We start from the raw sequence: 23,439 nt of genomic DNA on the forward strand, positions 1-23,439 counted from the left end.
CTATAATGTCTTTAGCCTTTGGAGTATGAGCGTAGACTTTTGAGCGGATTGTTAAACACCACACGCCATGTGAACTAACAACAACAACAAAAAAAAAACCCCAAGATAAAAAAGGATGTGGCGGGGCGTTTTGTTATGCTAGTTGTTTGTCGTAGTTGTCGTCGGAGTTTCAGGATAATAATGTTGCAAATAATACGAGTCAAATACTAAAACGCACACTCACACCACACCATGTTCAGCTCTTTTAGGCAATTTTTTTCCCCAAAAGTGGGAAGAAAAAGTGTGCCCCAAGCACAGTCTTGTGTTCATATGTTCACGTTTATAGTTTCTCCTTTGGTTATTATACTTTAGCTTATTGTCTGATTCATTCACTTGGAACATGTGTGCAAACGAATGTGTGTTTGAAGCAACATCATTGTCGACAACCATGTTAAGTTTTCTTCAATAAACGTGTTGTATATTCTTTGACATTTGGTTTTAGTGTGTCCTTAGATTCGTAAAGCATGTGTCGCCGTAACCTCAGATAAGCTCATTTCATACCATAGCAGGCATATTTCAGACAACTCATACTTTGAAAGTTGGTTTGTCAAACCTCTCTCACTCTCGTCATTGCTCTCAGTCAAACTTCGAGTAATCAGTAATCAATGACATAGAAATTAGGTAGGTGTAGTAATTGTGGTTGAAAATAAGGTAAGCGCAAAGAGGTGTACAACCTAGTACAAATACGACAATAGGGTTGTTTTATTTACAAGTCTAGCGAATTCGCTAGCTTATGGATGAATAAAACTCTCTTTCCGCTAAATGTTTTGCAGTTTGACAATGGCCAACACTATTTTTTTTTTTTTATTTTATTTTATTTTATTTTATTTTATTTTATTTTATTTTATTTTATTTTATTTTATTTTATTTTATTTTATTTTATTTTATTTTATTTTATTTTATTTTATTTTATTTTATTTTATTTTATTTTATTTTATTTTATTTTATTTTATTTTATTTTATTTTATTTTATTTTATTTTATTTTATTTTATTTTATTTTATTTTATTTTATTTTGTTTTATTTTATTTTATTTTATTTTATTTTATTTTATTTTATTTTATTTTATTTTATTTTATTTTATTTTATTTTGTTTTATTTTATTTTGTTTTATTATATTTTATTTTATTTTGTTTTATTTTATTTTGTTTTATTATATTTCATTTTATTTTATTTTATTTTATTTTATTTTATTTTATTTTATTTTATTTTATTTTATTTTATTTTATTTTATTTTATTTTATTTTATTTTATTTTATTTTATTTTATTTTATTTTATTTTATTTTATTTTATTTTATTTTATTTTATTTTATTTTATTTTATTTTATTTTATTTTATTTTATTTTATTTTATTTTATTTTATTTTATTTTATTTTATTTTATTTTATTTTATTTTATTTTATTTTATTTTATTTTATTTTATTTTATTTTATTTTATTTTATTTTATTTTATTTTATTTTATTTTATTTTATTTTATTTTATTTTATTTTATTTTATTTTATTTTATTTTATTTTATTTTATTTTATTTTATTTTATTTTATTTTATTTTATTTTATTTTATTTTATTTTATTTTATTTTATTTTATTTTATTTTATTTTATTTTATTTTATTTTATTTTATTTTATTTTATTTTATTTTATTTTATTTTATTTTATTTTATTTTATTTTATTTTATTTTATTTTATTTTATTTTATTTTATTTTATTTTATTTTATTTTATTTTATTTTATTTTATTTTATTTTATTTTATTTTATTTTATTTTGTTTTGTTTTGTTTTATTTTATTTTATTTTATTTTATTTTATTTTATTTTATTTTATTTTATTTTATTTTATTTTATTTTATTTTATTTTATTTTTTTATATTTTATTTTATTTTTTTATATTTTATTTTATTTTATTTTATTTTATTTTATTTTATTTTATTTTATTTTATTTTATTTTATTTTATTTTATTTTATTTTATTTTATTTTATTTTATTTTATTTTATTTTATTTTATTTTATTTTATTTTATTTTATTTTATTTTATTTTATTTTATTTTATTTTATTTTATTTTATTTTATTTTATTTTATTTTATTTTATTTTATTTTATTTTATTTTATTTTATTTTATTTTATTTTATTTTATTTTATTTTATTTTATTTTATTTTATTTTATTTTATTTAATTTTATTTTATTTTATTTTATTTTATTTTATTTATTTTATTTTATTTTATTTTATTTTATTTTAATTTATTTTATTTTATTTTATTTTAATTTATTTTATCTTATTTTATTCTATTTGTTGGTGCTATAACTTCGCGAGTCAAAGAATTTCACCCTCTATAACTAAAATCAAATATTTCAGACTTCCTAGTTGTTCTTTCCGACAGTTTTATTCTTACATACTATATGCGTGCTCACACATTTCCATCTCGTTATTTTACTCTCTCGTTCTGTTAAATTGTTATTCTCTTCTATTTTACTGACCCCTCTATTTGTCTTCACTGGGGCATCTCCTGCCTTCATCATAGATTTCGTAATCGCAAAAGCCATGGAAATAGCACAGCTAATAGACTCACAAAAATCTACACATACTCATAAATATCAACCACTTAGGTTTGGCGGTGTGGGGGACTTTGGTTTGTGTTTCTGTTTCCATTTGTATTTATCCCTCCAAACATTTGGAAGTGACTTTCTCACTCCCTCCCAGAATAGTCACTTTTTAGGTCCTTTTGTATGATAGTTTGTAGAGATCTCAAGATTTACAACAACAAAATACATTACTGTCGGAATTCTATCATTCATGTTTCGCTAATTAGTTTCTCATAATCAACTGTTATTGCAACAAATTTAAAAATAGATTTTTTGTTGTTGTTTTGAACGCTAACTCAAAAAACCCCAAACAATAGAATATATGTTAACTTAGCCTTCTGTAATGAAGAAAGGTCGGTAGCACAGAGGGATAGCATACGCCTCACAATCGTAAGGTTGGCTGTTCAAATCCCAGTCAGGGAAAATCATTGCAAATAAAATCTTCGACTAATAATCTTGATTTGGAAAAGAAATAAATTAGAAAGAGAAATAAAAATTAGCCTCACTCTAAAAGGTAAAAAAAACATTTGGCAAATAAAAATTTATTTTTATAAATGACGTTGATAATCGAATTTTACACTTTTTTTAGTCCCTATTTAGTCACTCATGGGTATATATCGCCAAGTGGCACGTTTTCTCCCGTACCGAGACACTAATTAGAGTAAAAAATGATATCGCCTGAGATTGTTTTCAACTTCCTTGAGTGCAGATTTAGTGACTCGCACGATAGAAAATGTTTGGAGGGATCTGTCATATACTCTACATGTGCTATTTGCTACAACTGCTCTCTATGCTCGGTTTTACTCACTTGTGCAACCACGATGTTGTGTGTTCTCATACGTATGGGAAACACGAAGCTCTCATTGGCTTGTTGATTGTTGTTGTTGTTTCGTGTGGCCATCTTCGGTGTGTATTATTGTGATATTATGAACGGGCTCTCAGCATTGCAGAGCAAGCTAAGGCTTTTGTCTGCATTCGTTTGTTCTTCGGTGGGTGTTGTTGTTCATCCAAGTAAGGAAATGTTGTATGTGTGAGGATGAGGCCTAAGCTATGTTGTTGCGCTTGCCTTGCGTGTAGTGAATCTGTTAAATTGTTCCGTTCATTGGGAGGGATTTCTTTTGCCAGTGGTGTTGTGTGTTTTCCTATTTTATTGCCTTTGTAGTTGTTGTCGCAGTCGATTTCTTTTTGGTTTCGTTGGTTTTTTGCATTTGTTTGAGAATATGCCATAGTCAAGTGCACGAGGTCAAACTTGTAACAATGAGTACGATAACAACCACAACAACAACGGCAACAGCAACAACGATGACAAGCTTTCGTTTATTTATGCATAACCAACAAATCGAAAAAATGTTGTTGCCTTTTGTGGGTCTTCAAAGAGCGTGAAAGAGGATATGGGTAGGGGGTGGGTTGCTTAAAGCAGAATGAATAACGGTTAGTAGCAAAAAAAAAGAGTGCAAAGAAATCTGTTGGCATTGCCTTACATACACGCGAGACAATATCAATCATTGAGAGCAAGATTTTTTTCTTTCACTCTTCCCTCTATCGCTTATGAAGTGTTGCGGGTTTTGGTTTTTCGGGAGCTACCAACTCATCAATGACTTACAATGTCTTATCTACGAAGTGTAGTAATACGTCAAACGATTTATTTATGGCCTTATATACATTAGCAGTTAAAGTAGGCTCCAATGGTCAATAAAATTATAGCACAACGAGTAATAATGCCCCAAGGAATCTTTGTTGTGTGTATGAGAGTTATATTTTTATTGTTGCTCCATTAAAGACTAGGTCATTCAGACACTTCTTTTCCTTTTCAATCAGTTTGAAATACCTTGAACCACTTTTTTTATTTAACATGCAGAGCAAAACTTTGTTGACGTATATCTCATGAAATTATATGGATTTAAAAATAATTATAATTACTGACTTTTAAATGAATGAAGACACAGAATGTATAACGGAAATAATTGCAATAATTTTTATTTAAATAAATAGTATTGACGCTTCAAGGACTTTCCATCCAAATTATTTTTATACCCTTCACCATAGGATACTAATTTCGTCATTCTGTTTGTAACTACTCGAATTATTCGTCTGAGACCCCATAAAGTATTTATATTCTTGATCGTTGTGACATTTTATGTCGATCTAGCCATGTCCGTCCGTCTGCCTGTCGAAAGCACGCTAACTTTCGAAGGGGTAAAGCTAGCCGCTTGAAATTTTGCACAAATACTTCTTATCAGTGAAGGTCGGTTGGAATTGTTAATGGGCCATATCGGTCCATGTTTTCATATAGCTGCCATATAAACCGTTCTTGGAACATGACTTCTTGCGCCTCTAGAGGGCGCAATTCTTAACCGATTGGAATGAAATTTCGCACGACTTGTTTTGTTATGATATCCAACAACTGTGCCAAGTATAGTTCAAATCGGTCTATAATCTGATATAGCTGCCATATAAACCGATCTTGAATCTTGACTTCTTGAGCCACTAGAGGGCGCAATTCCTATCCGATTTGGACGAAATTTCGCACGACGTGTTTCACTATGACTTCCAACAACTGTGCTAAATTAGGTTCAAATCGGTTAATAACCTGATATAGCTGCCATATAAACCGATCTTGAATCTTGATTTCTTGAGCCTCTAGAGGTCGCAATTATTATCCGATTTGCCTGAAATTTTGTACCACGGATCCTCTCATGACCATCAACATACATGTTTATTATAGTCTGAATCGGTCTAAAGCCAGATACAGCTCCCATATAAACCGATCTCTCTATTTTACTTCTTGAGACCCCAAAGGGGGCAATTCTTATCCGAATTGGCTGATATTTTCCGAACCGGACCATATCTTGATATCGCTCTAATAGCAGAGCAAATCTTTTCTTTAATCCTTTTTTTTTTTTTTGCCTAAGAAGAGATGCCGGGATAAGAACTCGACAAATGCGAACCATGGTGGAGGGTATATAAGATTCGGCCAGGCCGAACTTAGCACGCTTCTACTTGCTACATTTTATTAGATTTTATAAGATTTTTAAGATCTTTTTAAGTCTTATAAATAACCCAGAATATATTTAGTTAACGAAAGTAAGTTTCTCTTAAGTCCCTGTCATTTATTCCTGGCTTCCACTGCTAAATAACATAATTTGGCCCTTCCATCAAAGGTTCGTACCAAAGATTTCTACGCTACACAAACCGCACTAAACTTCACCCATACCCACAGAAACAATGATTTATAATATTTTGACTAAACACTTCCGGTGCTTTTGTTTGGGCTAAGAGGAGGCAAATACCTTCGCCTTTGTAAGCATTTCATCACAGCCATGAGTCATAACTGCTATTATCCATATTATAAAAAATTAATACTTTAATAGCTTTTTGTAGTTCTTAAACAAATACCAGAGTGTTGTTTGAAGGTAAATATCATGAAACACCAAAGCCACCAACAGCCCTAGAGCCAACAAACAGGCCATCGAACAGCAATCTAAATGAAGTACAACAGCAAATACACACACTTCCTAATTATGTCAAGGACTTGGCCTAAAAACAGATTCACCATCGCCTATTGGATTTTGTCTGGGCAAAGATTTCGAGAGGTTAGAAAGGGGGGGCACGTGAATAGGCAATTTTTCCCAGTAACTATGACCACATACCTTTGAAAGTCATCGAACACCCTCACACTCATTGTCCTATGGCACAGGCCAAAGTTCATAACTGTTATTTTTTTTCGCAGGCTGTTTGTTCTTGAAAACCCTATGATTTAAAATAACCTTCGAAAACACTTTGGAAATGTTTTTTTGCGCGCCCAGAGTAAAGTGAACACGAACGTTGTGATTAACACGGCACAAACAAATGCAGTAGATGTTATAAGGATAGGGCTGCCAATTTAATGAAATTTCAGGACAATTAAATCTTTAATTTGGTGAAGAAATTATTTGGTGGAAACTGTGTTTTTTTTTACAAAACAACCTCCAAAAATCAATTCAGAGAACATTTTTTAAAAAAATTTATAATAAGTGCATCTTTTATGGTCCCAAGACATTAAAACGGTAGATCGCTCTATATGGCAGCTATATCCAATTATAGACCGATGGGGGCCATATTGAAGGCGGATGTCGTTGAGCCTAGCACAGCTCACTGTGTCACATTTCAGCTAAATCGAGATATGAACACTGCTTTTATGGTTCCAAGGACTCAAATCGGGAGATCGGTACATATGGCATCTATATCCAACTATGGGCCGATCTGAAAATGTCAGAAAGCCTAACAAAGACCCTAAATCGGAAAATCAGTCTAAATGGCAGCTATATCCAAGCATGGCCCAATCTTGATCATACTCAATACCAATGTCGAGGACGCAAAACATTGCGTCAAATTAAAGCGAAATTGGATTCGGCCGGGCCGAACTTTGGATAACCAACCACCTCGGGTATATATGTAAACCACCTTTCATCAAAATCCGGTGAAAATTGCATACCTTATGTTCCATAGCAGTTATATCGAAATGTGTTCCGATTTGGACCAAATAATAATAAATACAGCAGCTATATCTAAATATAAACCGATCGGAACCGTATACGACTCGGATGTCGAGAAGCCTAAATTAAGTCGTTGTGTCAAATTTCAGTGAAATCGGATCATAAATGGGCCTTTTATGGGGCCAAGACTTTAAATCGAGATATCAGTCTACATGACAGCTGTATCCAAATCTGGACCGATTTGGGCCAAGTTGCAGAAAAATGTCGAAGAGCCTAACACAAAGCACTGTCCTAAATTTCGGCGAAATCGGACAATAAATACGCATTTTAAGGACCCAAAACCTTAAATCGAGAGATCGGTCTATATGGCAGCTATATTGAAATCTAAACCGATCTGTGCCATATTGGAGAAGAATGTTTAGGGGCTTCACCTAACCCACTGTCCCAAATTTCGGCGAAATCGGACAATAAAAGCGCATTTTATGGCCCCAAAACCTTAAACCGAGAGATCGGTCTATATCGCCGATATATCCAAATCTGGACCGATTTGTGCCACATTGCAGATGTATATCAGGGGGCTTAACTTAACTCATTGTCCCAAATTTCGGCGACATCGGACAGTAAGTGCGCCTTTTATGGGCCCAAAGCCTTAAACCGAGAGATCGGTCTATATGGCAGCTATATCCAAATCTGGACCGACCTGTGCCATATTGCAGAAGTATGTTTAAGGGCTTAACCTAACCCACTGTCCCAAATTTCGGCGAAATCGGACAATAAATGCGCCTTTTATGGCCCCAAAACCATAAACCGAGAGATTGGTCTATATGGCAACTATATCCAAATCTGGACCGACCTGTGCCATATTGCAGAAGTATGTTTAGGAGCTTAACCTTATTCACTGTCCCAAATGTCGATGAAATCGGACAATAAATGTGCCTTTTATGGGCCCAAATCCTTAAATCGAGAGATCGGTATATATGACAGCTATATCCAAATCTGGACCGATCTGACCAAATTGACAAAGTATGTCACAGAACCTAACCCTAAAGACTCTTAATCGGCGGATAGGTCTATATGAGGGCTATGTGAAGATATAGTCCGATATAGCCCATCTTCGAACTTAACCTGCTTATGGACAAAAAAGGAATCTATGCAAAATTTCAGCTCAATATCTCTATTTTTAAAGACTGTAGCGTGATTTCAACAGACAGACAGACGGACGGACATGGCTAGATGGTCTTAGATTGCTACGCTGATCAAGAATATATGTACTTTATAGGGTCGGAAATGAATATTTCGATGTGTTGCAAACGGAAAGACGAAATGAATATACCCCCATCCTTCGATGGTGGGTATAAAAATATTTCTTGTTTGTTAATTTTTCCCCTATATTTGTTTCTGGTAACTCTAGACCCTACCAGTAGCAACAGCAGGAGTACTGCCATTACGCTTCCGTTCTCTTTGGTAACAGAATTTTTTGAAAATATTCACATTTTTATTTTTTTGTTTTGTAACTTCATACAAACATTGTATGAATAAACATCAACAGCTAAGGTCACAGACGCCATTTAGTCCTTCACAAGGAATGTGCATTTTATATTTCCCCTATTTGTTGTGTATTTTCAGCAATAGCAACAAAAACCCCCATATCGATGTAAGAAACACTAAGCGAGGAGTATCTTAAGGCACAGACGAGATTTCGTTGAACATTCCTACCACCATCCCAAGCCACAAGGCAATTTGCCGATATTTGTATTTTGAGAATAGAGATTCGTCGATTTTTTTTTTGGTTATGAAAAACCGCAGCAATACAAATGCAAACATGAATGAGAAAATGTTGACACACACACACACCATTGCACACGACAATATCGAAACACAAACGAAATGAAACGGAAGCAAAAAATATATTAAACCGCATGGCGCCAAAGCAAAAAAAAAAAAAAATGAAAACCAAGAGGAACAACATGACCACCCATGTTGTCGTTGGTCTCGCTTGGCTGGATGGTAGGATTTGATGTGCTGTGTGTTCTATACACAATTACACACTCACACACACATTTATATTTGCCTTGCTACATTTGTATTCACATACACGCCTAAACGATGGGACCACACATAAACCCATTAACGCTTTTGCTTGTAAATGAACGTAGTGCAAAAACGTTACATGTCATTGTATAAGTGTGTATGGGTGAGAGTGACTATGGGAATAACCCAATGAACATAGTGGTTGATTGTAGCAAAAAACATTTTCCGAGGAAATTAAAATTTGAACAAAACGGCAAAGTATGGGCGTTATTTCTATTATAGACAAGTCAAGGTGGAATTTGATGTGACTCATTGACACGAGTGAGAAGGTACCCCTAGGGGAAATAGGATAGGCTCCAAATTTGATGTGACTCATTGACACGAGTGAGAAGGTACCCCTAGGGGAAATCGGATAGGTTTCAAATTTGATGTGACTCATTGACACGAGTGAGAAGGTACCCCTATGGGAAATGGGACAGGTCCCAAACCTGACATTGGATAGGACCTCTGGTGATAGAGACCGATCCCAGTGCTCGTCCCCTTACATGAAAAAAACCTACCACTTTTATAAGGGTTTGTCACTCGAGGTCGTCATTCTAACACCGTAGGATAGGTCCTGGGACAGTTCCAAAGAAATCAGTATACTTTGGACGTATTTTTAAGGAAGATAACATTAGTTAGCAAATGGATAAGCAATTTTTATACCCACCACCATAGGAGGCCACCGTAGCGCAGAGGTTAGCATGTCCGCCTATGACGCTGAACGCGTGGGTTCGAATCCTGGCGAGACCATCAGAAACAATTTTCAGCGGCGGTTTTTCCCACCTAATGCTGACAACATTTGTGAGGTGTCGCACTGCGGCACGCCGTTCGGATTCGGCTATAAAAAGGAGGCCCCTTATCATTGAGCTTAAACTTGAATCGGACTGCACTCATTGATACGTGAGAAGTTTGCCCCTGTTCCTTAGTGGAATGTTCATTGGCAAAATTTGCAAATTTGCCATAGGATGGGGTATACTAGTCTAACACCTCGAAATATACGTCTAAGACCCCATCTTATATATAAAATTCAATTTGTGTTTGTAATTTTCACAGTATGTGTAGATTGGTATGGAATGAAACATTGATTATATAATTTTTTGATATCGGGAGGGGGGCGGACCCAAAATCAAAAATTTACCTTACCCCAAAAGTACTACACAAAAATATAAGTGGACCGATCGGGACAATATGGGATTCAAATGAAAGGTACATAAGAGTAGAGTACGAATTTCATAATAAAAATTGAGTCCAAGTACCTGGGGGCCCACCTCAGCCCCGAAACCCCTTAAAATAGGTTTATTTGACGATCATGACAATATGGGACTCAAATGAAAGGTATTCGGGAGTAGATCACGAATATTTTCAGGAAATAAGAATAGGCGATATAATTTATTGATATCGGAAGGGGGAGGGCCCTCCCCGTTACCCCAAAAATATCACCCAAAATCACAAGTGGACCGTTTAAAACAATATGGGTATCAAATGAAAATTATGCGGGAGTATATAACGAATCTGGCATACAAATTCATGTCGAAGTATAGGGGATCACCCCACCCCCACAAAAACGCCCAAAATGGGCACTTTAGCCAATCACAGATATATGGGACTCGGTTTGTTTGTTCCGTATAGACTGAAAAACGGCAGAAGTTTTCTCATATTGTGTAGGTCTCGAAGTTTTCTCATATTGTGTAGGTTGGTCTGGAGGGAAACATAGGCTATATAATTTTTCGATATCGGAAGAGGGACGGACCCAAAATCAAAAATTTTACCGATAGAGACAATATAGGTATCAAATGAAAGGTATCGGAGAGAATAATACGAATATGGTATTAAAATTTGAGTGTAAGTACCCATCGGGCCGGCCGCCCCTACCCCAAAACTCCCCCAAACAGACATATTGGATGTTCATTTCAATATGGGGCTCAAATGAAAGGTATTCGGGAGTAGATTTCGAATCTGGCATACATAATAAGATCGAAGTATATTCAAAGTGCATGTCAATATGGGACTCAAATGGAAAGTATTAGGCAGTAGTTACAAATATGGCATAAAACATTAGGTCCAAGTAATGGAAGGTCGCCCACCCCCAAATACCCCCAAAATGGCAATATTAGCCTACCATGGCAATATGGGACTCAAATGAAAGGTATTTTGTAGTAGATTGCGAATTTTACATAAAAATTTGCGTTCAAGTCTAGATGGCGTTTTTCCTCCTAAAGATACCTCAAATGGGTTATTTGACCCATTTTGACAACATGGGACTCAAATGAAAGGTATTTGGGAGTAGAAAAAGAATTTGATATCCAATTTTGGAGCCAAGTATTTTGGGGTATGCCCAAAAGCACCCCCTAAAATGAACTTTATTTCCGTTGGAAATAAAGAATGAATTCGATATCTATTTTCAGTGCAATGTGCCGTTGGGCGCCCCAGCCCCAAAACATTCTCCAAATGGTTCATATTTATCGGGCATGGCAATATGGGGCTCAAATTAAAGGGATTTGAAAGTGCAGCACGAATTTGATATCCATATTTGAGTCGATACCATCCCTCCCCAAATGAGATACCATCCCTCCCCAAATGAGAACATTACCCTAAAGAAGAACATTACCACCAGGAACCGAGAAGGGGCAAATTCTTACATATCAAGTTTAAACTCAATGATAAGGGACCTTTTTTTTATAGCCAAGTCCGAACGGCGTCCCGCAGAACGACACCTCTTTGGGGAAATTTTTTTAAATGACCATGCATAGGAGGGGATAAACACCGTTTTCTCCGATGTTCTCGCCAGGATTCGAACGCGTTTAGCGTCATAGGCTACAATGGCACGAATTCGATATCTGCATTCAGGGCGAAGTAACCCCACCCTAAAAAGATATTAGAGAGTTGAAGAAGAAGTAGCGGGGTGGCCCGGTTCGGCTAGTAAAGTATTATATTCTTGATCGTTTCGGCTTTCAGAATCGAACTTGCCATTTCCGTTCGTCTGTCGAAATCACGATAGAGACCGAACGCGTAAAGCTAGCCGATTGAAATTTTGCACAGGTACTGTTATCGCCAGGATTCGAACGCGTTCAGCGTCATAGGCTACAATGGCACGAATTCGATATCTGCATTCAGGGCGAAGTATCGCCACCCTAAAAAGATATTATAGAGTTAAGAAGGAGCAGCGGGGGGCCCGGTTTGGCTGGTAAAGTATTATATATTCTTGATCGTCTCGATCTTCTGAGTCGAACTAGCCATGTCCGTTCGTCTGTCGAAATCATGATAGAGACCGAACGCGTAAAGCTAGCCCCTTAAAATTTTGCACAGGTACTCCATACTGATGTAGGTTATTGGAGATTCCATATGGGATGTATCGGTTCAGATTTAGATACATAAACCGAGATCCCCATATAAAACTGAACCTCCGATTTGTCTTCTTAAGTCCTTGGAAGCCGCAAATTTTTTCCGATTTGGATGAAATCGTGCATGCGGCTTTCTTTAATAATTTCTAACAACTGTGTCGAGTAGGGTCCAAATCGGTCTATAACCTGGTATAGCTCCCATATAAACCGATCTCCCGATTTGACTTCTTAAGCCCATGGAAACCGCAATTTTTGTCCGATTTGACTCAAATTTTTCAGATAATGTTCTGTTATGACTTCCAACAACTGTCTCGAGTACGGTTCAAATCGGTCTATAACCTGATATAGCTCCCATATAAACCGATAGCCCGATTATCCTTGTTCGGTTTCTAGAAGCTTTAATTTATGCTGGTTTGACAGAAGGGTGGTATGTAGAAAAAAATTATGCCCTTCAACTAACCTTCAACTAAATTTGTTTTGCATAAATGTTTTGCAGTATCCATTGTGGTGTGTTCTCAAGATTCGGCCTGGCCGAATTTATTTTGCATAAATGTTTGGCAGTATCCAGTGTGGTGTGTTCTCAAGATTCGGCCTGGCCGAACTTTGCACACTTTTACTTCTTAACAATAATTAAGCGACCTTTTAAAAAATAATTAAGAATCATATGTTATGACAATTGAAACTTTTCATTCCCTGCAGGATATGTCCTGTGATAGGTAACTAATTTTCCAGTTTAGGACCGGTATATTTGGGGAAATTGACTGCACATTTTCGTTGAAACTTAAAAATTTTCAGCCAAATAAGTTGAAATGTGAGGCGTTTAAGGATTCAATAAGAAAATCGGATGAATACACAGACGAACGGAAGACGGACAGACAGACAGACGAATGTTCTGATATACAGATAGATCGGATTATATATGGATTTAGATGCCATACGGACCAACTAAAGTTCTTCAGTCCACAAAAGGCTTAACCTTACCTAACCAATTTGGAGGAACTGTAGACCATTGAGCTTTTTTAGACTCCTCCATATTATTTTCCCATGAAAATGAAGTAAAAACGCATTAATTTCGACTGGGTTGAACATTATAGGTGGGTATACCACCTATTATAAATGATGAAAAACACTACATTATAGGCAAAAAGTTGGTTATACAAAGCTCAACCCTAATGTGTCTTTACTTCATTTTCATTAGTTTTTATCCGCAATTCCCTCAGCATTAAAATAATTAAAACATACCATTACTTCAAACTTTAGAAAAAAAAAATTTTGTGCTACATCATCAAATTTTAATTTGAAACTAAAATTCATGCCATTTGGAACGTATTTTTAAAACCATTCCCACAATGTGCTGTGGGTAAAGCCCCACAAAACTTGGGATAGTGACTGCCACTTGTGCCTCTCTGCTTCTGCATTATTTTTACGAACAAAACTGTAATCATTTGACGTTAATGACTTGACACATTTTATATGCCAAACGCATACAAAAGGGCAGTCATGATAAAAGAGAAATTCAAATAATTTTTGCTTGGTCGATAGGCAGGCTAATTAATACTTGCGGCTCAATTGCCCATAGCGTTGGCAAAAGAAAATCACTAAACATAACATAACGGTGAAAATGTCAGTAGTTAAGTTGTTTCTTAAGAAAATTGGAAAAAAATACACCCAAAATCTTGGCATAAGACTTTGCACGACCAAAAATGTCATACTAAGAGAACAGGCACTGTTTGGCTAATGGACGTCTAGTCATGCATTAAAATGGAAGGAATAGAAATGTGGGTGGGTTGCAATTTGTTGTAATTAAAGTCATGTTGTGAAAAAGTACTTCGGTGTATGCAATTTCTATCTTTAAAGTGAAATCATTTGCGTTTAAAAAGAAAAAAATAAGAAATTGCGCCCTCCAGAGGCTCAAGAAATCATGACCCCAGATCGGTTTATATAACAGCAATATCAGGTTATGGGTCGATTTGAACCATACTTAGCACAGTTGTTAGAAGTCATAACGAAACATAACGTGCACAATTTTAGTCAAATCGGATAATAACTGCTCACTCTAGTGGCTCAAGAAATCAAGACCCATGATCGGTTTATATGAGAGCTATATCAGGTTATGGACCGATTTGAACCATACTTGGCACAATTATTGGATATCATAACAAAACACGTCGTGCAAAATTTCATTTCAATCGAATAAGAATTGCGCACTCTAGAGACTCAAGAAGTCAAGACCCAAGATCGGTTTATATGGCAGCTATATCAGGTTATGGACCGATTTGAACCACACTTGGCACAGTTGTTGGATATCATAACAAAACACGTCGTGCAAAATTTCATTCCAATCGGATAAGAATTTCGCACTCTATGTTATGTTCCAAGATCGGTTTATATGGCAGCTATATCAAAAAATGGACCCATATAGCCCATTTACAATTCCAACTGCCCTACACTAACGAGAAGTATTTGTGCAAAATTTCAAGCGGCTAGCTTTACTCCTTCGAAAGTTAGCGTGCGTGCTAGGTCGACTTAAAATGGCATGACGATCAAGAAGCGCAAGAATTTAATTTTTATACCCTCCACCTTAGGATGGGGGTATACTAATTTCGTCATTCTGTTTGTAACTCATCAAAATATTCGTCTAAGACCCCATAACGCATATATTATGGGGTCTTAGACGAACATTTCGATGAGTTACAAACAGAATGACGAAATTAGTATACCCCCATCCTATGGAGGAGGGTATAAAAATTAAATTCTTGCGCTACGTTTGTTTGTTTGGACGTTTCTTAGTTTGCTTGTCTGTTCGGTAAAGAATCAAAAACGGCTGAACCGATGAAAATAGGGTACTACATTTTTTGATATCCGAATATACGGAAGGGGGGGCGTATCCTCCTCCTTGCCTCAATTTTCAAAAACGCCAGATCTCGGAGATGCACCGATTTAATCGCAATTTTGTATGTCACCTTATGGTACCCCGAAAACATAAAATTGTTACAAAACTTTGTGTCAACTAACCTTAGGAGACGCCCCATCCCAAAACCCACCAGAACGGACATATTTACCAATTGGGTTAATAAGGGTATCAAATGAAAGGTGTTTAAGAGTAGAATGTGAACTTGGCATTAAAAATGGCACGCTAAGTGTCGGGGGTACCCCACCCCGAAAAACACCACCCAACAGGACACTTTTACCGCTTTGGGTAATATGAAAGATATTACGAGCCTGGCCATTAAACATTGCGTTCAAGTACTAGGAGGCCGCCCCAGGCCCAAAACCACCCAAAAGAAGTACCCAAAATAGAAAGTGGACCGATCGGGACAATATAGGACCCCAATGATATTTTAAATTTGGGTTCAAGTACCTAGGGAGCCATCCCAAGCCCAAAACCGCCCCAAAAGTGTATCGCTCGGGAAAATATGATCTCAAATGAAAGGTTTTCGGAAATAGAATACGAATATAATGCCAAAAGTCGGATCCGAATACCTAAGGCGTCGCCCCGAGAGTATTGCCCAAAATAAAAAGTATACCGATCGGTACAACATGGGACTCAAATGAAAGTTTTTCGGGAGTAGAACATGAATATGGTGTCAAAAATCGTATTCAAACTCCGGGGGCGTCGCCCCTAGAGTACCGCCCAAAACAAAAAGTGGACCGATCGGGACAATATAAAACTCAAACAAAAGGTATTCGGAAGTGGAATAAGAATATAATGTCAAAAATCTAATCCAAGTACCTAGGACGCCGCCCTAAGCCCAAAACCGCACCAAAAGAACCACCCAAAATGAAAAGTGGGCCGATCGGGACAAAATGGGACTCAAATGAAAGTTTTTCGGGAGTAGAACATGAATACGGCTTCAAAAATTGGATCCAAGTACCTAAGGTATCGCCCCAAGAGTATCGCCCAAAATAAAAAGTGTACCGATCGGGACAATATAAGACTCCAATGAAAGGTGTTCGGGAGTAGAATGCGAATATGATGCCAAAAATCGGATCCAAGTACCTAAGGCGTCGCCCCGATAGTATCGCCCAAAATAAAAAGTCAACCGATCGGGACAATATAGGACTCCAATGAAAGGTGTTCGGGAGTAGGGTTTAAATATGAAATTATAATTTCGATCCAAGTATCTAGGGAGCCGCCCAAGGCCCAAAACCGACCTAAAAGTATTGCCCATAGTCAAAAGTGGACCGATCGGTACAATATGGTCTCAAGTGAAAGGTTTTCGGGAGTAGAATACGAAAATGATGTCGAAAATTGGATCCAAGTACCTAGGGTGTCACCCAAAATAAAAAGTGGACCGATCGGGACAATATGGGACTCAAATTAAAGCTATTCAAGAGTAGAATACGAATATAATGTCAAAAATGTAATCCAAGTACCAAGGACGCCGCCCAAGCCCAATACCACACCAAAAGAACCGCCCAAAATCACAAGTGGACCGACCGCGACACGAATGTCCAGTTTTACGCAGATACTTGCCATCACGGCCCACACATGTGGTAACCCAAACATGAGTACCAATTTGATCCCACGTATTTGGACGTGTTCACCTCCTTGGTTAGGAGCGGAGCACTACCTAAAACTCCTTCCGATCTATGGGTCACGGCACCCAGTTGAAAACGCAACTCCACGCCGAGCTTATGCTCTACCCTCGATTTGGGTACAAACCACAGCCACCACGTTGCTCCCCACTGGGGCCTCACCATAGTCAGACTGGAACCAAAGATCCAGCGGCTCCTGACACCCGTGGTACCAGATTAAAGTCTCCGGTCTGACTTCGTAGCCTTAAAAGACTACTACCAGTTGAACCCCAAACAGTTCCGGACGGGTCATCAGGATGAGAAAAATCGCCCTAAGCGTACCTCAAGCCAGCATACAAAAGTATGCATCAAACATACAAGGGGACGATATACACAAACACAAACAGGACACGGTGGCCTCACGGGCTACGCCTCACCTATCAGCATCAACATGGAACTTTACAATCAACGCGGCCACCCTCACGGGTGACCGAACACAACCAAACGACCGACCCCGACAATAAGGGACTCCAATGAATTGTTTTTGGGAGAAGAGTACGAGTATGATTATCGCATATTAAAAATTGGGTGTATTTACTAAGGGCGCCGCCCTAAAACCAAGACCGTCCCAAGTGGGCATATTAGATGAACATGATAATATGGAACTCAAAAAAAAGGTATTTGCGGGTAGACTACGAATGTGGTATTAAAAATTAGGTTCAAGTGATAGGAGTTTGTGTACCCCTCAAACCACCTTCTAAATTGTGAATATTTGTCAATCATGGCTATATGGAGTTCAACAAAAGGTATTCGGTAGTAGATAAACAAATTATACTGGGAAGATGCATATGGTAGTAAGTAAAAAACTTGTTTTTCGTGTGCTTCTAATGAAGAGGAGCAGAACAGCTTATATTTTCTAAAACCAGCATTTGAGTAACAGTATCCCTAAGAAAAATTTTCCCACAAACAATCATGGTTTTTTTTAATTTTAAGTTTTCAATCCGAGCTCGTGGTTTATCTGTTTTTATACCTCCCACCATAGGATGGGGGTATACTAATTTCGTCATTCTATTTGATACACCTCGAAATATGCGCCTAAGACCTCTTAAAGTATATATATACTCATAATAGTCATGACATATTAAGTCGATTTAGCCATGTCCGTCCGTCCGTTCGTCTGTCAAAAGCACGCTAATTTTCGAAGGAGTATAGCTAGGCGCTCGAAATTTTGCACAAATACTTTTTATTGGTGTAGGTCGGTTGGGATTCTAAATGAGCCATATCGGTCCATGTTTTGATATGACTGCCATATAAACCCATCTTCGGTCTTGACATCTTGAGCCTCTAGAGCCTCTAGAGGGCGCAATTATCGTCTGACTTGACTAAATGTTTGCACATGATTTTTGGTATCACTTCCAAGAACTGTCTTTAATATGATTTAAATCAGTGTATAACCTGCTATAGCTGCCATATAAACCGATTTTTGATCTTGATTTCTTGAGCCGCTAGAGGGCGCAATTCTCTTCGAAATTGGTTGAAATTTAGCATGAGATCAATTTCTACATTCCGACTCAGGACAAAATTACTCGATCCTGTCTCCAGGACTCCGACTTCTGAGTACCTGGTACAAATGTGCAAAAATTCATTTAGTCTCACAATTTTGTTTGCCATAGTGTTATTTGAGCCCAGTTACATAATTGTAGCCGTTTACATTTGCGCTGGGCGAACATTCTTCATTTCCTGTTTTTTTTTTTTTTTGATTATTTAGTACCTAAACGTACGAATATCACCAAACCCCGTCTATGTCCCAAGACAAACATTCATACCTATTTCTAAGATATGGGACACAGGGTTTTTTTCGAATTGCATTAAGGAAGGATATCCATATTTTCACAGGTTTATGAAATATCACAAATTTTTTAACTTTCACAAAATTATAAAATTTCCTTAAACTAGGAAATTTCACAAAACTGTGAAATTTTACAAAATTTTTAAATATCACATAATAATAAAAATTCGAAGAATTATAAAATTTCACAAAAATATACAATTTCGTGAAATTGGAAAATTTTGCAAAATAAAAATTGCAAAAATTTTTAAATTTTCATCAAAATATTCCCAAGTTTAGAAATACTTGTTTTCACGTTAGGGAAATCTTTAGTTTAAATGTTGAATATGAATTTTTGTTGGAACTCCATTGAAAACAAATGCTATGAAAATATCTCATTATGATTGGTATCCTCTCCAATATGTCAACATATTTTTGACCCATTTCAGCATGTTCGTCACCATGTGGAAATTATTGCTCTGTTTGTTTGCTGTTGTCAAGCAGACAAAAGTGTTTTTCACCATTTATCAATATCTGCATTGTTAGCGAAACTTTGGCAAGGAAAAACCACAGCGGCAGATGATAAACCTTGTGATGGGAATACCGCATTGATTGATTATTGGGGGTATTGTTACATGCACCACCATAGGATGGGGGTACAAATTAATTTTGTAATGCACTTATGTATGGAACATCATCCAACGCTATGAAGATTTGTTTTTTTGCAAATTGAGAAACATATTCGTTTTATAAGCAAAATACCCCAATTTTCAAAAACTTTAGACCACAGAGATAGGAGGGACAATTTAAGCGATATATAAACGCGGTATACAAATTTGGGGTGGGGTATCTAAGGGGATGCCCTACCACCAACACCCGTGAAAAGGATATATAGACCAATCAGGATAACATGGGACTAAAACGAAAGGTATTTGAGAGTAGAAAAGGAAACTGATAACAAATTTTGGTCCAAATAAGTCGAAATTGGATTTATATACCATTCACGACCATATGAGGCTCAAATGAAAGACATTTGGAAGTAAAGCTCGAATTAAATATTTATTTTCAGGGACCTGTCTGAGTAGGCACCCAACCCTCAAAAACACACCAAATTGGATATACTTAACGACCATACCGCCATAGGGTTTAAATGAAAGTTATTTCAGGATCTTGTGTCTGGATGGCCACCCCAACCCCATTATGGAATAGGGAGCTCAAATAACAGTTATTAGAAAGTGAAAAAAGCAGCAGCAGAGCGGACTCGGTTCTGCTAGTATTTTTTTATATAAAAACCACACCAAAGTTTTGAATACGTCAAAATATCTTTGACCTTTTGTTGAATTGCCTAATCATTTGCAGAAATCGTCACATGTGCAAACTAAGACTTTAAGCCTTTCCATATGTTTGAGCATTTTCACAAAAACAATTTCAAGCAGCTTAAGAGCACACGTTGAAAATATTACAAAATAATGCATATACGCTTTTATTTCTTAACTGTATAAATGTATGATTTGTAAGTGTTTCTCCATTTCATCGCCTTTTGTAGCATACTCAACCTTGGAATACACTTCAATGGTAAAATCGAAAAAACACGCGAAAAAGGGTAAGCAAACCGACTAAACGTTTAGTTTAGCCCTTGAAGGGTGTCAGCAGACCAAAAGCTGTTTGTCATTTTGGATGACGAAATCGGTTGGGAACCAATGAACGCAATGAATTGTAGGGCAGACGGGAGAAGTCAAAAGTGCAGCATGGGCACGTGGAGAAATTTAAATTATTCACAAAATATTTACACCGATATTCACAAAACTTAAGCTTCGTTCAGATTGGTAAAAAGTGATAAAACAACTTAGGTCAAATATTTGACTAACCTGAACATAGCTTTAATGTATTGGGTTGCCCAAAAAGTAATTGCGGATTTTTTAAAAGAAAGTAAATGCATTTTTAATAAAACTTAGAATGAACTTTAATCAAATATACTTTTTTTACACTTTTTTTCTAAAGCAAGCTAAAAGTAACAGCCGATAACAGAAGACAGAAGAAAGAATGCAATTACAGAGTCACAAGCTGTGAAAAAATTTGTCAACGCCGACTATATGAAAAATACGCAATTACTTTTTGGGCAACCAATAGATTTAAAATATGTTTAATTGACAGACTTCCTTTATAGAACTGTAAAATTATCCTATTTTAACGCTTTAAATGCAAAAAAATGAATAAAATACCTTATTTAAAATAATTTATTTATTTATTGTCGACCCGGTAGACAAATTAGTAGCCTGTAATGATTACCAGAGAGGGATTTGTGTATTCGATTCCCACCTGAAGCATGGTATGTCGCTACTGTAGTTCAAACAAGTAAAAGCGTGCTAAGTTCGGCCGGGCCGAATCTTATGTACCCTCCACCATTGATCGCATTTGTCGAGTTCTTTTCCCGGTATCTCTTTTTAGGCAAACATAGGATAAAAGAGAAGAATTGTTATGCTAATTAAACTGAAAGTTGGAGACCATACTAGAAGTGATTGTGTAAAATTTTAGCCAAATCGAATAAGAATTGCGACCTTTAGGGGCTCAAAGAGTCAAATAGGGAGTTCGGTTTATATGGGAGATGTATCAGGCTGTAGTCCAATTTAGTTCATATTTGACGCGTATGTTAACTGTCATGGGAGAAGCCGTTGTACAAAATTTCACCCAAATCAGATAATAATTGCGCCCTATAGAGGCTCAAAAAGTCAAAATCCCAGATCGGTTTATATGGCAGCTATATAAGGTTATGGACCGATCTAAACCATACTTAGTACAGTTGTTGGAAGTTATAAATAAACATGTCGTGCAAAATTTCAGTCAAATCGGATAAAAATTGCGCCCTCTAGAGGCTGAAGAAGTCAAGACCCAAGATCGGTTTATATGACAGCTATATCAGGTTATGGACCGATTTGAACCGTATTTGGCACAGTTGTTGGAAGTCATATCTGAAACACGGCGTGGAAAGTTTAAGCCAAATCGGATAGGAATTGCGCCCTCTAGAGGCTGAAGAAGTCAAGACCCCAGATCGGTTGATATGACAGCTATATCAGGTTATGGACCGATCTCAACCATACTTAGTACAGTTGTTGAAAATCATAAAAAAAACACCTCAAGCATAATTTCAGGTAAATCGGATAAAAAATGCGTCCTGTAGTCGCTCAAGAAGTCAAAATCCCAGATCGGTTTATATGGCAGCTATAACAGGTTATGGACCGATTTGAACCATACTTGGCACAGTTGTTGGATATCATAACAAAACACGTCGTGCAAAATTTCATTCCAATCGGATAAAAATTGCGCCCTCTAGAGGCTGAAGAAGTCAAGACCCAAGGACGGGTTATATGACAGCTATATCAGGTTATGGACCGTCTTGAACCATACTTGGCACAGTTGTTGGATATCATAACAAAACACGTCGTGCAAAATTTAATTCCAATCGGATAAGAATTGCGCACTCTAGAGGCTCAAGAAGTCAAGACCCAAGATTGGTTTATATGGCAGCTATATCAGGTTATGAATCGATTTGAACCATACTTGGCACAGTTGTTGGATATCATAATAAAACACGTCGTGCAAAATTTCATTCCAATCGGATAAGAATTGCGCACTCTAGAGGCTCAAGAAGTCAAGACCCAAGATCTTTTTTTATGGCAGCTATATCAAAACATGGACCGATATAGCCCATTTACAATACCAAGCGACCTACACTAATAAAAAGTATTTGTGCAAAATTTCAAGCGGCTAGCTTTACTCCTTCGGAAGTTAGCGTGCTTTCGACAGACGGACGGACGGACGGACGGATGGACGGACGGACGGACATGGCTAGATCGACATAAAATGTGGCGACGATCAAGAATATATATACTTTATGGGGTTTCAGACGAATATTTCGAGTAGTTACAAACAGAATGACGATATTAGTATACCCCCCATCTTATGGTGGAGGGTATAAAAATAAATAAAATATGCAGCAAATCTAAAGAAATGCTCCTTGAAGTATTCAACTGCAGCTTATTTAGGGCAAAAAGAAACCTTAAACCTCAAATTATTCATTGTTTAATTACCATCCGGTCAGACAGGAAGGAACAGCAATTGAAATTATCCTTTGCAGTGGTTCGAAGAAGGAAACAAAGCTCAAAACTACCGCGTCATAATGGGATTACCAACGCAGATACACACACACACAAAATGGAGAAGCTATTCTTATTTTCAATGTTTCGGTTACGAATAATGAAGAATTTGGTCTTATTTGCTCCAAAACTTTTCTCTGTTTTGGCGGAAATCTAAAAATAAAAACTTTTTAAAGCACTATGAAGTATGAAAAACAATTTCACTATTGCACGCAAGCAAAGACTACATGAAGATTTCCATTGTAACTACTAAGGAAAACAAAATTATACGAGGGAGGTATGATACAGGACAGGAAAGAAAGAAAAAGTGCTAAGTAATTGACCTTAAATAACTCTATTTCGTATTCATATTGAACACCCAATAACCTCCATTAGACCAATAATGTTTGACCCTCGATTATTTTGTCCAATTTCCGATTAAAGTTTTTTTA

At 36.2% G+C, this 23,439-nt stretch overlaps 1 protein-coding gene across 3 annotated transcripts in view; it reads right to left on the reverse strand.

The window, feature by feature from the left end:
- LOC106082695 (potassium voltage-gated channel protein Shaker) overlaps window positions 1-23,439 on the reverse strand; it is a 694,624-nt gene that overhangs the window by 652,513 nt on the left and 18,672 nt on the right. The gene's annotated exons all lie outside the window — the stretch shown is intronic.

The sequence above is a fragment of the Stomoxys calcitrans genome, chromosome 4 (assembly GCF_963082655.1).
Source record: "Stomoxys calcitrans chromosome 4, idStoCalc2.1, whole genome shotgun sequence".
NCBI lineage: Eukaryota > Metazoa > Arthropoda > Insecta > Diptera > Muscidae > Stomoxys > Stomoxys calcitrans.